General features: G+C 46.8%; 1 protein-coding gene across 1 annotated transcript in view; it reads left to right on the top strand.

Annotated features, from left to right (window-relative positions):
• CTNNBL1 (catenin beta like 1) overlaps nt 1–12,483 on the top strand; it is a 206,210-nt gene that overhangs the window by 178,878 nt on the left and 14,849 nt on the right. The gene's annotated exons all lie outside the window — the stretch shown is intronic.

The following is a 12,483-nucleotide window of genomic DNA, read 5'->3' as shown; positions in this document are numbered from 1 at the left end:
GTTGGCCTTTGTCTCTGCTGTTTAATGTCCAATTTGCATTCTCTTTCCCTCAAGGCATTCCTCAGCCTGCTGTTTCTCAAAACTCTAAACTCTTCTTTTTCTGCTTATTTTCAGTCCATCTCATCTCCCTTGTGCCCTTCATGTGCCCCATCACTCCATTCTCTTAGAACCCCCTGGAGAAATACCCCTGCTCCCTAGGAGAGCTGTTTGAGAGTCATCCTCCACCTGGTTGGGGCCAGTGTATTGGGCAGAACTGTGTGCTGTGGGGATCACTGTAGCATTTTCCCTCAAGCTGCGCCTTAGGCTGGGAAGACAGCCTGGAGCTGAAGGGAACATGTGACTGCACTGACCCTCTGTCTGAGCTCTGTCCCTTGATTCCTTCTCCCCCTGCCCTGACCTCAGGACAACACTTCATTCTGGGGGAGCTGTGGTGTGGCTCTGATTTTCATTCTTCCCTATGTGGTGATAGTCCTGTTGCTCCCCAAACCCTGTAAATCCTAAGATGTTGGTTTGATTGATCAAATTGATTGGCTGGGAACTCTCTTTCCTACACTAATAGTTGGTACAGGATCAGGGCAGAGACTAAATGCTCCGCTTCAGATACTGTCCTGTCCACCGAGGTCCTTTCCCTCCACACGTGCCACCCCTTGATTTTGTTCTTGGCTTTCGCATCTCTCTTTTTCTTCCCTTTATGGTTCACTTGTATGTGATGGACACTTAGTGATTGTTAAAGTGCCAGAGTAATACATGTAATACATTCTCTTCACCGGAATTATAATTAGAAACACATTGAAATTTTTAGGCTTTTGTAACGCCAGAGCCACACGGCAGTTGAAACTCCAGCTGGGATGGACCCCTATTCCCCAACCCCCACCCCTGATTAGTCGCTAGAGATTTCCAAGGCAGAAGAAGTCGTAGTGGGGAGTTAGGAACTTTAATGTGAGCCTTCAGATCATTGCGTCGCCCTGTCCTTTTGCCAGCTGACCTCATGACTCCCCCAGTTTTAGCTGGTCTGTGGTATCAGCAGAGCTGCTCTTCAGGGGACCCCAGTCCCACACCTCTCCTCAGCTCTGGTGAGGAGGCTTTGTTGGCTGCCAGACTTTAAGAGATGCTCAAAAGAGCAGTGTCTGGAGAGATGCTGCTTTATAACACCTTTGCCTTTGTGGAAAACAGCTAGCCAAGAAAAGTAGGTAGGCATAGGTCTGGAGCAGTATGCAGAAGGTAGGCTGCTTTCCCGGCATGTAACCAACATGGGTTCATTCAATCCCTGGAGTCCCATATGAGCCCACAAGCTCTGTAGAGCCAGGAGTAAGCCCTGAACACCACCAGGTGGGGTGCCCCATAACCGAGGGTCTGAGCTCTGCTGTGTCTGAGTTCTGGGACCTTGAAAGGTATGCTTTCCTCTGGACACTTTGGCCTTCTCCCTGCCAATGTTATTCTGCAGACCCAAGCAGAGCAAGTCAAGCATCTACACCTTGCCTTGGGCATCGGTACTGGTTTTCCAGGCTCTATGTGGGATCCTGCCCATAAGGTCATTCTTTTCTGGAGCCCACTCTCCTTTCCCAGGTGTCTTAGCAGAACAGAGCGTTGGTGCCAACAAAAGCTTCGTGTGAGTTGCACTTGATTTGTGTGAGAGAAATAAATTATAGGAAGACTAAGTCAGCTCTTGGGCTACCAAGAACAGCTTGAGTACACCCACCATGAAACTCAGCCTCTTCCCACGCTCAGCTATTCTCTGCATTGACGAGAGTGTGGAATTAATTAGCTCTGGCTAAGAGGAGTCACCTTTGCCCCTCTGCCCAACATTCACAGAGCCCATGCCATTTCCTGACAAGCATCTGCTGCCTCAATACCAAGGCACTGGCCAGTCTTCCACAGTCATCAGTGTCTGCAGCACCTGTGCGTGGCTCAGACAGGGCAGGTGGGTGGAAAGAGTTGCCACCGCCACACACACACACACACACACACACACACACCCCCCGTCTTGACAAGGGCCATACCTCCCAGGTGGAAAACTGTTGGGACAAACGACCGCCTTCCCCTCTCTTCCATGAGCAGCAAACACCTGTCACCTCACCCCCGCCTCGAAAGCCATTAAACTTGGATGTCCTACATGTACCAGGAGCTCTGCAAATATTTGTTGGCTTGAATTGGATGCTTATTTCCCCTGTTTTCAGTGACATTGAGCATCAGAAGTCATGAATACCTTTCTGACATCCTTTACCATGTCTGGACCCCCTGCTCAAAAAAACCTTTAGATAACATGGCTAGGCATCAACTCACGTAAACGAGACCAGATATGACGTGCTCCACGTCTCAGTCACTGTCCCTCCTGGGAACGCAGACTCAGCGTACGTGCCCTGGTTTGTAGTTGGTGGGATACACTTAGAGAGCCCAGGGTGTTTGTCAGGTGTCACTTAGGCAAGCACACTGACAGGTTGGTAGGAGAATAGGCCAGGAGCAGTGCCGGGAGGAGGCTGGACTTCACTGGAGGACAGGGAGAAGTTTTCGGCCAGAGTGTCCCTCAACAGTTTGGTAGGTGTAGGTGAACCCTTGTAAGATCCAGTTGTGTGAGCCATTTCTGCTGTAAAGAGAAACCAAGGTCAAAGAGGGAAGCCAAGTGTTTGGGGAGCACATGAGCCAGAACGATAGTACAGCAGATAGGGCTCTTGCCTTATGCCTGACTAACCTGGGTTCCTTCCCCACTACCCCATCTGGTCCCTCCAGCACTGTCCTGTGATCTTTGATCACAAATGGGTATGACTCCAAAACCAAAATAAAAATTCATTTAAAAACCATTTTTAAAATAAATGTCAGGAGCAGAGAGGGGTCGAAGGGAAGGTGTGTAGTTCCAGCCTTCTTTGTGAGTCCCCTGCCCTAAGTAGATTAAGTGTCTGTAATGATTTTTCTTTTTTGGTTTTTTTCTTTGTTTTTGTTTTTGAGCCACACCCAGCAGTGCTCAGGGGTTCATCTGGCTCTTCGCTCAGAAATTACTCCCTGGCAGTGCTCAGGGGATCATATGGGATGCTGAAGATTGAACCTGGGTGCAAACACCCTCCCCATTGTGCTATCGTTCCAGGCCCTGAGTGTGATTTTCTTTTAAGGGGTCCATCCCAATTTATATGTTTGGATTTTTGGTTTCTTGGGGGATGGGGTTCTGTTCTGTTTTCTTTGTTTTTGTTTTGGGGTCATCCCTGGCAATGCTCAGGATTTATTCCTGGCTCTGTGGTTCCTGATGTTGCTCTGGGACCATATGTAGTGCCAGGGATCGAATCTACTATACTATCTCTCTGGCTCCCAGTCTGTATATTTAGAGGCAGGTAAGAGGGACTCCAAGAATCTTTCCATTTTCTTTATGTACATAGGGAGTGACTTGCAGGTCAGGAAGGACTTGCTGCACCTGAGATAAATTTGTATTTGTTTGTGGGCATTAAGAAGGATAAAGTTCCTGGTGTGGGAGCAATAGTACAGTGAGGAGGACATTAGCCTTACACATAGCTGTGCCAGGTTCAGTCCCCAGCATCTCTTATGATTCCACGAGCACTGCCAGGAGTATTTCCTGAATGCAGAGTCAGGAGTAATAATGCCTGAACACTGCCAAAAAGAAAAAAAAAATGGATAAAAGTTCTTGAATTTTCTGCATATTCCTTTACTCTCCTTCTTGATACCCACCCACCACTTTCTTTTTGATTCACCCTGTCATCAGAAATATTTAAGTACAAGTACTATGTAGACTCTAGCACAAATAGAGGATCATTTGTCAAGGAAAACCACTGCTACTTAGCAGAGTCTGCAGAGCGAACTGGCCATTTTATACATGTTCATTCATTCAGAGCCCATGTTCATGCTCCTTTCTCTCACTGGCACCTCTGCCCATCCACTGTATGTCTCACTCAGTGCCCGTGTGCGCACATCGTACCAGCCACCTTGAATATGCGCATCCCTGTAGGGCACCTGACTAACAAGATTTGACCTGAACTTTTACAGGGCATGTAATTCTTAAGCCTCTTCTAGTAAGCAGCAGTTCTCTGTGATCTGCAAGCATCTAGGATGCTTGTCTCAGCAGATTTCACCTAGTTCCCCAACAACAAGCGGTCCAGGAAATTCCAGGGTCCTTGTTGGGAAGATGGTCGAGCCTGGCAGTGGGTCTGGCCTTTTCTGGGGAGATCACTGCCTTCCACAACTCAGAAGAGGGTCATCTTGACAGCACCCCAGCAGGGGAGTTGGAAGAGGGAGCAGAGCCTCAGAGAGAGGTCCTCCCTTTTAGTTCCTGGGGAAATTATACTCAGCAGGTTTATTCAATAAAGTGTTCGCACCACATACTTTGCACAGTAATGACTTACAAATTGCATGCTAATTTTGCCACGGCTAAATCATTCCAGGCTTTATCCTGGAAAGAGTAGGTTGGGTTCCTCGTAATGAAACCATATCCAAGGACCTGACTTAGACTATTTCCTTTGCACCTGAAACTCATGTGAAGATTTGAACAATATTGTATGTGCAGGGGATGGGGTTGTACAGAAATGAGTGTGTCATTCATATTCAGACGTGATCAACCTTGGAACATTGGGTAAGACCAAACACCAGGGCTCTCAAACTTATTTAGCTAACCTTTGAGAAAGTAAAATTGTACCCAGCATCCCAGTTGTACCCGAGACTCTGCTATTCCCCACCCCATCCCTGGATCATATCACCCACTTTGATGTAGTGCAAGAAGATGATCGATTCTCATTCTAACTATGCTGGAGTCTTCTGGGACAAGATTAAAACATCTGAGTTCCTCTCAGATGCTCTTTCAACCAACAATCCCCCAAATTTCCCAATGCATGAATTTTCCATCACACATCAGCAGCTTGTGGAAGCCTGTGGCATGAAGGGAGAGCTTTGTCATGCTCTTTTTTGTCCCATAGACACTCAAACCCAGTTTATGCTCTGCTTGACCTCTCCAGTCAGCCCCACTGAACATCACAATCAGCCTTTGTTGCCCCAGCAAGGTCTTAGGGACCAGCCCGGAGTCGTCTATTTACCTTTTCTGGCCACTCTGTCCTAAAATTTGTTCATACACTCTCCCCTGCGGACTTTGCAGGCTGGCGATGTCTTGGAAGAGTTGGTCTGTGTCTCCCTCATTCTCCACAGCCACTACTGCTGGAGCCTCCTTCCTGTCTGTCTGGCTCATCAAGTCCTGAGCCTTCCCTTTGTCCCCATACCAGGGCAAATTGTGACTTTGGCCAGCACATAGTTTTGGGCCTGTTCTCAACTCATCCATCTGGTCTGTCTCATGGCAGATGACTCTGCTGCCTCTCTGCTTTTCCTTTTGGCTCTCTGTCCTGCTCCTATCAGTTCACTACCCTGTCACTTGCTCTTTTCTTGCGTCAGTACAGCTCCCTCCACCTAAAATGTTCCTGTATGCAGTTTGCTGCACCACCCTATTCCCCACTTTGTTTCCGGGGTGGAAAGCAGAGATTTTACTAAAACGAAAACTTGTCCATGCCAGCCTCTTCCCAAAGAATCCTGCCAGCTTCACATGACCTTGTATCTGTGGTTCGACTTCCTTAAGCAGCCTTGCACTCCCTTTTCCCTGCTCTGGTCCCAATGGCCCCTTTACCTGCCTCTCTCCTTCCCTCACATCTTTCCTGACTTTACAATTGGTTTGCACCCTGGTTAACTTCTCCAGCCTTTAGACATGTGTCTAGTGCTACCCCAACTGTCCGTGCCCTCTTTGCCTTACCCCTTTTTATCATGGCTAAGTTCTGGATCCTTCCAGGTGCTGGCAAAAAAAAAAAAAAAAAAAAAAAACTAACCAGTAGGTCTGTATGGCATGCACATCCATGTCCACAATGTGCACATATATGTTTCAGGATTCTAGCATAAAACCTTCCTGCAGTGCCTAGTGGGTCCCCAGTTCTCCCTTGACTTGCCCACACACACACTCAGATGCCTGGAACTTCACAACCAGGACACAGAGCCAGAGGCAGCCAAGTCCTGCCTCTTTCTTTTAGAAACCCAAGTGTCATGGAAGCTACTTAAAGCTCTGCTTCATTCTCCTCATCAGAGAAAGCAGAATAATCACATCTGTTGTATAGGGTTATAGGGGAAGAGGAAGTAAACTAACACACATGAATCTCTTCGAATACTTCTGGCACATAGAAGTTCCCTGGAGGTGGCCGCTCTAAGTATTTGGGGGTCTGCACATTTGTCTATCTCCATCAGAGCCTGTTCTATGTTCCCCAAAGAACTGATCTTTCTTTCTTTGCTCTCATTGGAGTCTGGCCTCTCCCAAGATGGGCTGTGTGTGGTGCCAGGATTGGCAAGAGCCATTTGAGTCTTTTGGTTTCTCTTCTAATTTTTTAAACAAATAATCACCTTATTGCATTTATTCATAAACACATTGGAAGATCACTTTGTATTCAAGGGGTTTACATGTTCCACCTAGAAATATAAGTAGACAAAAAGGGAGGCAGCAGAGATAGTATAGCAGGCAGGGCACTTGCCTTACAAGCTTGTTTTGGTTTCTTTAAAAAAAAAACTGTAGAGGGCCCAGAGAGATAGCACAGCGGCGTTTGCCTTGCAAGCAGCCGATCCAGGACCAAAGGTTGTTGGTTCGAATCCCGGTGTCCCATATGGTCCCCCATGCCTGCCAGGAGCTATTTCTGAGCAGACAGCCAGGAGTATCCCCTGAGCACCACCGGGTGTGGCCCAAAAACCAAAAAAAAAAAAAAAAAAAAAAAAAAAACTGTAGAAAGAACATGGATCCTGGGTCGTAAAGCCCAAAGTTAAATCCAAAAACTGCTAGTCCTATCTGGTTTGGGAAAATGACTCTCTTTTCACATTGGCTCTCTTCATGGGGGTTTTTGTTTTTGTTTTTGTTCTTTTGGCTTTTTGGTTTTGGTTTTTGGGTCACACCCGGCAGCGCTCAGGGGTTACTCCTGGCTCCTGGCTTTACGCTCAGAAATTGCTCCTGGCAGGCTCGGGGGACCACATGGGATGCCGGAATTCGAACTACAACCTTCTGTATGAAAGGCAAACGCCTTACCTCCATGCTATCTCTCCGGCCCCTTTATGGGTTTTTTTTTAGACTATCATTTTTGGGGCTGGAGAGACAGTACAGGGGCTATGATGTTTGCCTTGCATAAGACCAACCCAGACTCAATCCCCAGCACCTCAAATGGTCCCACCAGAAGTGAGCACCTCTGGGTGTGGCCCTCAAAACAAAAACAAGTAAAGGAAGGTCGAATGTTAATGTGATTCTAAAACCCTGTGTTGGGGCTGCCAAGCATAAAGTTTCTTAAGTTGGCAGACAGGTGTCCTGAGCCTTAGATGCTTATGATTAACTGCCCACCTATTAGCTCTGAATTCTTAAAATACAAAAAAGCCCCCCCCCCATTTTAGTTTTTTGAACCACACCCAGTGGTGCTTAGGTGTTACTCTTGGCTCTGCACTCAGAAATTGCTCCTGGCAGGTTCAAGAAACAATATAGGATACCAGTGATTGAACCTGGGTCAGCCATGTGCAAAGCAAATGCCTTACCAGCTGTGCTATCACTCCAGTCCCCCTCCCCCCAAATCCCCTTTTAACAGTTTTCCTTAAGTTTTCCTGGCTAAAATCACCTACAGTGTTTGCCCTATTTTGAAAGCTGGGGGTATTTGTCTTAGTGTATGTGTCCCCTCACCTGCCCTTACCACTTGCCAGCTCTCCTCAGACAGTAGCTGGTCCCCCATTATCCCATGCTTTAATCCTAATTCCTGTTTCCTCTTAGACAAGGATCTCTGAAGGACTTGTCACATCTTCCTTTGTGGCTGTCTCTTCCTCCTGGGAGGGCTGCTTGATGCCTATGGGGCAGGTCGGAAACAGTCCCCATGTCCCCATTGGTAGGCCTGTGGCATGTCAAAAGGAGGCTGTCGGGGAGGGGGGGGTGGGGGGGGGAGGCAGGGACACATACGGGCCTGCGGGAATGGCACCTTGGCGCCCCACGTCCCACCTCCTTGTGTATCTTCGGAGATGACTGTGTTTATTTTAGCAGCCCCCGAACAAGCTTATGCTGCTGTGAATTGCAATCTGTTCTACTTAATGCGCCATTCTCTGAATTACCATCCTAGTTTTTATTCTAGCCCTCTCTTATGGAATGAACAAAACAAAACCTTTCTGTGTCTTTCCTTTTTTTTTTCTTTCCTTTTTCATTTTTTTTTAACTCTCCTAAATTGTGTGTGGAATTCTCCAGCCTAGCTCTATATCTCCTGCAATTTTTAAGGGAAAGATAAGCCCCAAAGCTGGAGGCTCGAATATTCACTGCTACTGGTTTGCATCAGTCCTTGAAAATGGTAAAAAGGAAAATAAACAATCCTACCTATTTGGTGATAGGCTTATAGTGGAAAAGGTCTATTGAAAAGACTTTCCTGAGCCAGGGATATAGGTCAGGTCGTAGAGCATATGGCTTCAGGTGTGTGCGGCCCTGGTTCCAGCCGGACACCATATGTTCCCTGAACCCCCCCTCCCCACTCACACTCACATTCCTGCAGTGGCACTTGGCCCCTGGAGTGGCCCCATAAGGTGATGGGTCGTCCCAGAAGCCTGAGCTTTACCAAGGCAGGAACCTTATAGCCTTAGGAGATTCAAGTCTTCTTTCAAGTTTGCTCCTTGAAACTCTTTCAAGTTTCTTGAAAGTGGAACTTGTAATCCTTTTTATCTCCTGGGGTTCCTGTGAAGAAAGACAAGCCGTGAGCCCTCACTTAGCACCGGGCCCAGTGGGCCCAGTACGTGGCAAGAATTGGGGAACTGAACACCTGTTGAAATTCTACTCTCGCTGCTTAGCTCTTACCAGAGGGAAAGGAAATGGAGGAAAAGGGGCCTTGGACTAGGAAGTCATCTTCTAGTCAAGTCTCTAATCTAAACTCAGAGCCAGTCATCTGTCCCTGTCCCAGTTTTCTCACCTAAAATCTGAAGATGTTCCTTGCTCTATGTAGCCCTGCAGGGCACAGGCAGCAAATGAAGTTGGTCAGATAACCTTGAAAAGGCGGCCCTTCACCTGTGTCGCAGGTTCCTCTCAGTAGAGCTCCCCTAAGTTCATATTCAAGTCAATGTGTGCACACAGATGTCTTCACTCTGAGAGTTTCTAGAGTAAGACATGTTTGCAGTCCTTAAGGAAGTGACCAGATTTGGGGGATTTCTCTTTAATACCAACGCTTCCTCTTCCTATTTGAAAATTGATGTACATGCCAGATGGTTATAAAATGGCCTGTGTGTGGAACCGAAGCTCCCTTGCCACCTTGTCACAGGGAAATGGAAGCTTCTTTTTGGGGGGTTGTTTTTTTAGAGACCACACCCAGCAGTACTTGGGGTTTACTCCTGGTTCTGAGCTCAGGGATCACTCCTGGCAGTGCTCAGGGGACAATATGTGGTGCCAGGATTTGAACCCCAGTCGGTTGCCTGCAAGGCCAAGACTTTCCTGCAGTGCCACTGTTCCCACCCCCATGGAAGTGGATGCACCGTGTCAGTGCTGACGCCTCTCCTGTTGGAATGCTGGCCATGGCTCCCACTGTGTAAGATTTTCCCATAGAGCATCTCCTGTCTGTGCTTTTTCCCAGCCACCACACCCCACCCTGCTCCCTGCCTACACAAGCAGGAACTTCAGATCCACCAGATTCACCCCAGGGTGGCATTGCCTGCTCCCAGTACCCAGGCCAGAAGTTGCTCTGAGGGTTTGGGCCACACCCAACTGTGCTCAGGGATAAGTGATTCTGGGGAATTGAACCCAGATGGGCTGTATACAAGGCAAGAGCTCTACCTGTTCCATGATCTCTTCAGCCCCCAGACGATGCTTATCAGCTGAGCTCTTCCTGCTGTGCTTCCCCTGCGCTAGCCTCTCACCCCTTGACAGTTCTGAACCCCATCCAGGTGACACTCAGACTGAGCTTGAGTTCCCTAACCTGATCTGCTTTATGCTTTCTGTTTCCAAGCAAATAAGCTAGGATCCAGGGACAGAGCAATAGTACAGCAAGGTAGGGTGCTTGCCTTTCATGCTACCGACCTGGGCTCCATCCCCAACATCTCATATAGTCCCATATAGTCTGCTGAGTATGACCCAAACCCTCCCCCTCCAAAAAGAATACCTAGGTCCAAGAAACTGTAGATGATCCCATTCACTTACAGCTCTGTTCCGCCTGCTCAGAGGCACTTCTTTGAATTCCTATTTTGGTGCTGTAAAGTCTTGGTATCTAACTGTACTTGTACTTGTCAGCATCCTGACAGAGAAGGGTGGAGCACTTTTTTTTTAATAAAAGGATATTGATGACCTGTTAAGTGCCTGTTTACTTAGAAGGGTGGGCTGCAGAAATTTTGATCTCTACATAGGCCTGAGAACTGTTTCTCTTACTCACATTCACTAGTCAGTTAGACATAATCACGTCCTTGGCTGTCAGGAAGAGCACCAGTCTTCTTGTAGCTTACCAGTACAGAACCATTAAGAATAGTCTACATCAGACCTGTCAATTCTTTGGAAGTCTTGCTTGTATAAAGGAGTTAATGGGGGAAGAAAGGACGCTCATAATGACATTTTCTTTCACTCCCTTGAACACTCGTTACTTCATTTCACCTCAGACTAAATCCTAATCAGATGATCATTGTAGACCTGAATACTACCTGCCATTTTGGAGATTTGGACAATCTTAGACATTCTTCCAGCTACCTGCTTTTAGTTTCTCACATGCAGATATCCAGAGAACCATACCAAGTCTTGAGTTAAAGGTCAGTTGTAGTGATGGGGTCAAGGAAGCAGCTCAAAGAGTGTCAGCACATTATTTTCCAGAGGCTCAGGCTTGAACCCTGGCATTGTAGGTGTTTTCCTGATCACCACCAGCTGGGGCCCCAAATCAAAACAAATGAACAGTTGTTTTTTTTTTTTAAATCTAATGTCTTGGAACTGGAGAACTAATATAGCAGGTAGAGTGCTTGCCTGTACACGCCCCATCTCTGGCATCCCATGTGGTCCCCTGAATCCTGCCAGGGATGATTCCTGATAGCAGAGCCAGGAGTAATCTCTGAGCACTGACGGATGTGGCCCAAAATCAAAACCAAACAATCAACCAACAAACAAAAATCTGGCATCTTATAAACATAATGATGGAGCCATAGATTTACTTTGTTTATAAATCGTACATATAAGGTAGATAATAAAGATAACATACAGTCTCACTTCTTTCTAGAAGGGATTACCCTTGAGAAGATATTCCTAAAAGGACTTTACCCACACTTTTCTTCCTTCCTCATTAGAATTAGAATGATGCTTAATCTGTGCCAAAGAGACAGTACAGCAGATAAGGTATTTGCCTTGCACATGGCCAACTGGGGTTGATCCCCAATATCCATATTGCTCCCCCGAGCTCACCAGGAGTGATTACTGAATACAGAGGCAGGAATACAGGGCCTCCCCCTCAAAAAAATTATATTTGATCATTATTCTCATTTCCTTTAGACCCGGAGTATGTGTCTGTATCTGTACTCTGTTTTCCATTTCTGTTCAGTGTTGCATAACTCCGGGTGCTCCATAGTGCCACAGTGATGGTACCTCCATCCGGCACCATCCTAACCTGGTCTCCTGTGCACACTATTCCAGGCCATTTCTCCCACTGTCAGAAGCCAGTGTCTGCTTTATCTTTGTGCATGTTCAGTGTGGCAGTGGCCCTGCCTTTCCAGGAGATGAGCTAGCTAGTCATAACTCAGGTCTACGTTTGAAATTTTCACTTTCAAATCTTGTGGCCGCTTGTCTAAAAGCAGAATGTCAAGTTGAACATTGTCAAGAATCTTGAAATTCCAAGAAAATGGAAGATTGCGTTTGGCATTTTTCCTTTCTTGCTCCCACTTGCTTTAGATGACAGTATTTAGAGGAACTGAAGATATGCTGTTCTTGCCTGGTTAAAAAAAGATTATGGGAGAGTCAGAAAAAGGGAAAAGCACCACTTATGACCTAATTGAAGGAACTTAATTTTGCTAAGCACCATCCTTGAGTCTTCTTCCCTCGCATTCAACACCTTCCTTTATTCCTTAAACAATGCTGAAATATGTGCATGTACAAGTTCCACCAGCCACCAGTCTTCTCTGTTGCTCTCTTTCCCCCATGCCATATGCATCTCTTTGGAGAGGCTTTATGGCCATTTCCCATGTCCCCTGTAAGAGTCATCCCTCATTAACTAATACCAGAGTTCTGTCATTTCCACCTCAGCGATATGCCAGTTGGGAATCCATGTGTCCTGGGTTCTAATTTGAGCAGTAGATTCATAATCCCTTTCCTGCTCTCTATTGTTTTGGATTGTTGTTGTTCTTAGACCAAACCCAGCAATGCTGAGGGGTTGCTCCTGATTCTATACTGTTACTACTTCTGGCATTGCTTGGGGGACGATATGGGATGACAGGAATCAAACTTGGGTCAGCCGCGTGCAAATACCCTATCTGCTCTGGCTCCTCGTTTTTCGTTTAGGGTCATACTCAGCA

Source organism: Suncus etruscus, chromosome 9, assembly GCF_024139225.1.
Source record: "Suncus etruscus isolate mSunEtr1 chromosome 9, mSunEtr1.pri.cur, whole genome shotgun sequence".
In the NCBI taxonomy this organism is placed as follows: Eukaryota; Metazoa; Chordata; class Mammalia; order Eulipotyphla; family Soricidae; genus Suncus; species Suncus etruscus.
This window is presented reverse-complemented; position numbering and strand designations above follow the sequence as displayed.